The sequence below is a fragment of the Camelus bactrianus genome, chromosome 8 (assembly GCF_048773025.1).
Source record: "Camelus bactrianus isolate YW-2024 breed Bactrian camel chromosome 8, ASM4877302v1, whole genome shotgun sequence".
In the NCBI taxonomy this organism is placed as follows: domain Eukaryota; kingdom Metazoa; phylum Chordata; class Mammalia; order Artiodactyla; family Camelidae; genus Camelus; species Camelus bactrianus.
Genome location: NC_133546.1, coordinates 64,502,621 through 64,506,743, shown reverse-complemented (window position 1 = coordinate 64,506,743; position 4,123 = coordinate 64,502,621). Strand labels below are relative to the sequence as shown.

Genomic DNA, 4,123 nt, shown 5'->3' with positions numbered 1-4,123 from the left:
AGTCCCAAATGGGTTTCCTTGTTAGTAGATGGCTGTCTTTCAAGCAATGATTCAGGAACCCAGGTTCTCTCCATCTGTGCCTCCACCATCTCTAATATGTGCCTTCGAAGGTCTGCTTCAAGCCAGTGAGAGGAAATGAATGTGCAAGATTGACTGCACTGGCAAATTTTTTTCCAGGACGGGAAGTGGCACATAGGACTTTCACTTACATTCAACAGCCAGAATGCAGCTTTCTGGGAAATGTAATCTGTGTGTCCAGGAAGATGAGTCATGAGGTTAGTAAATAATGAGCAGTATTATTCCCCCGCGCTGGATCAATGTGGGGAATTTACTGAAGAACACCTGTGCTCCTGCACCCAGCGTGGTGACGGAGGTATACAAGCGACTACTGGCCGAGGGAGACGTCAGGCCTTTACGTGGACAGAAAGCCATGGTTACATTCAAGGGGAAATACCTACACTGGATACTCTAATAAAGTCTCCTCATTGTCTAAAACACACCAAAAGGAAGTTTTCTTAAATGAACACACTCTTTGGTAATACAAAGTTGGCAGATTGATGGGTTGAGATGTGGGCAGGAGCAATTTGAAGGAATTAAGCAAGAAGCCCAGACTAAAGAAGCAAAGCTCAGGCAGAAATCCAAGAATGCCAGCACAATGCCGGTGAGAGGAATCAGATAATTGAGCAGAAATCAAGAAGCCTGGAGTGGAGTAAAATTGGAGTCACAAACCTTGACACTGGGACCTGGCCTTGCCACTTACCAGCTGACAGGAGAAGCCACTAAACCTCTCTGAGTTTATTTTTCATTTGTAGATTTAGAGTAATAATATCTATTTCACAACGATCCACTGGAGAATCAAATGAGATGATGTGCATGAAAACTCACGAGGTCTGGCAAAAAGAGAAAGAGGGCTAATTTTACATCTATTTCTATTTTTGTAAGTTTAGGGTTCCAAAGAGTGTTGTTTAGGAAGGAGAGGATTTGGAACCCGTTGTATGTATAAGTCCCCAATCAGGAATCAAAAGGAGACTGAGAAGAACTAGCTTGTGTGAAAGGCTGTCACTTGGGCTGAAGAAACTCAACAGATTCAGTTTCCTTTATAAAGTCCTGCCTCCCTACATGCCTGTCTTTCTCCCTTTCCATTTGCTTTTCTTCCCTCTTTTTCTTCCTTCCTCCCTCCCTCCCTCCCTTCTTTCCTTCTTTCCCACCTTTATTTTTCTTCCCTTTTCTCCATCTAGTTTCTTTGTTAGACAAGCCTAGACACTGAGGACGGTGAAATCAATTTCATTAAAACGGTTCTAGACAGGAGCTTGCTAATGCAGGGTTTTAAGGGCTGATTCAATGATATAAACAGAAAGGATGCTTTGCTCATGAATGTGTTATTGGGTGTAACTCTTTGGGAAAAAAATTTGTAGTATGTTCCCTCCCGGTGATAATTCCCTTTGCCCTGCATTAATTCTTCTGGGTAACCATCCTAAGGAAATAATCAGAAAAATAAAGGTCTTATGAGTATGGATACCCATCATAGTTTTATTTACAGCAGCGTAAAATTTGAAACAGGCTAATTGCTCGACATTAGACAGATGGTATATTAAACCATGTTATAGCCACACAATAAAGTATGTAATTATTAAAAATTGTGTCTATGAAGTGTTTCAGTAACATGGAGACGATCATGGTAAAATAGTAAATGAAGCTGGTAGATTACAAGGCGATCACAACCATGTCAAAATTGCAGGCAGTTAAAGCCTAGGGGGAATGCAGCACTATGGTGAGAGCTGTTGTTGGGGGGGGGGGGTGAATACAAGTGCTTTTCCCCTTCTTTCTACTTTTCTGAATTGTCTACATGTTTATAATGCACCTGTATTATTTTATGTTTGAAAATACAAAGTCAGTTTTAGTTTCTGGGAAAGTTGTTGATACTAACTTGCCTCATTTTAGCCCAGTGCAACCGAACAAAGAGCTGGTGTCATTAACAGCAAATCAAGTTCACTTTGTGCATCATAATGTAACTCATGCCTTTCAAAAGTGAGTATAAATATATATGTAGGTACAGATATATAGGTACCCTATATGAATGTGTAATATGGGATTTAACGTTAACCATTTCCTTTCTCATAAGTCATAGTTTTGTTTTACAGGGTTTGGTAAGAATAAAATGTAATTTGTTGGTGCAATATTTTTAGTCCCTCTCATCATGACAGCACAGATTCTATACTCTGACTCATAGCGTTTGCATGTATCACAAGGACTATGTTGGAGTCAGTCAGGGTGAGAGGGAACTTCTCTTTGACTTGATTCTTAAGTTAAGTTATACTTTCTTTGTAGAATATGGTGATGGGGACTACAGACAATGAAAAAATTTGGATAATCATTATATTGACATTGACAAACATTATCAAACAGCATGACCCCATGGATGTTCCTGGGAGTCTGGCTGGGGGCACTGCAATCCATAGCGGCAGATGAAAGAAACTCAATGCAGTCTTATCCAAATGCCCATTTAATTAAAAATAATGACTTAGACTGAAATTCTTGGAAGTTTTGGGAAGATTTAAATGCATTGAGTAGTCCCTGCTAGCTGCGAAGAGAGGAATAGATTATCAAGCAAGGAAGTCACTAACAGTTGGCCCAAAGAGTCAGAAAAGACAGTTGACAATGTTCTGGGAGAATCATATGGTATTATAAGATATTGGTAAACAGATAGAGAAAGTTGGCCAAAGAAGAGCAAAATATTATTTTCTTTATTCAACTCAAAAATAAAATTTCGTGAACTGTAAAAAGTAGATATGGAAAATCCCTATCTTAATATTTACAGGCTTGATTTGGATTCACTGAAAGGTGTACCACCTCCTACCACGTGGTAAAATTGCATTCAATATTAAAATTACAGGACAGTAAACCATAAAGTTTACCCATGAGGCTGCATATGACAGATTTAAAATGAGGAAGGAAAATATAACACAGCTGACAGGGAAAAAATATAACCTGAATCTGAATTCTCTGCCCATGCAAATGAAGGTGCACTTGGAGTCCAGGAAGCATCACAGTCTATTTATGATAACAGGGCTTTGTAGGTGTCTGGCTTCAGGTGAACTGCTCCGATATTTGGCACCAGTATTAGTCCAGGCACAAAGCTGTATTTTATTTCCTTGCAGAGCTTTCATGATGAAATTGAAAATATTGATTTGTGATCACCCCCCTCTCGATCAATCTCCACACATGGATTTTGTGCTTTGTTTTATTTAAAGGACCTGGATCAGAGATTTCTATTTTGCTTTATGCTCAAAACCTCAAGTCAGTGTTTCTCAAACTTCAATGTCCATAAGAATCTCTTGGGTTTTTATAGAAATGCAGATTCAGGAATAAGCAAGATTAATCTAAATGAAGGAAGTCTGAATAGTAGTTATCTTTGTAGGGGTAATGGCTGGGAGGGGCATGAGGGAACTTTCTGGGATATGAAAAATGCAGTATATATACAAAAGGGACTGAACGCTACCCTTAGGAATTGTACACTTTACCAAATGTGTCTAATTTGGCAGTTATCATTTTTTAAAAACAAAAATGTAATACAGTTTAAAAATGAAGATTCTTGGATTGTGCTGCAGGGGAAAAAAAGCATTAAGGACTGGACCCATTGTAATAAGGCTGGGTCTCTTGTTGGCTGGGATGAACTTGTCAACCAAATATCAGACATGAGGAACAGGAAAAGATAGACACATTTCTTTTTAAGGATCATTGAATTTACGGTTTATTTTCTTCATAGTAATTTTTTTTTTCAGTGGAGGTACTGGGGATTGAACCCAGGGCCTTGTACATGCAAAGCACATGCTCTACCACTGAGCTATACCCACCCTGCTAAGAAATTTTAACTTGACTTCTCACCATTTTGGGTGCTCCTACCCACACCTATTTTTATATCAAGCAAAATCTTAGCTGGTGCTTTTTATAGTAATTCAGAAACTATAAATCTCCTAAAAGCATCCAAATTAGTCAAATCTTGAAGGTTTGGTTTTCGTGTAGCTAAAGGAACAGTAATTGCATTATAATTCTTAGTGTAATATAGTTACTATGCTTGGGAAAATTACCTTTTTAAGATTAACTTTTCCACTCTTGTCCACTT

General features: G+C 38.5%; 1 non-coding gene across 1 annotated transcript; it reads right to left on the bottom strand.

Annotated features, from left to right (window-relative positions):
- Nucleotides 1-3,782: 3,782 nt before the first annotated feature.
- Nucleotides 3,783-3,855, bottom strand: TRNAA-UGC (transfer RNA alanine (anticodon UGC)). The gene has a single exon. It is a non-coding gene; the product is annotated as a tRNA-Ala (tRNA).
- Nucleotides 3,856-4,123: the final 268 nt, after the last annotated feature.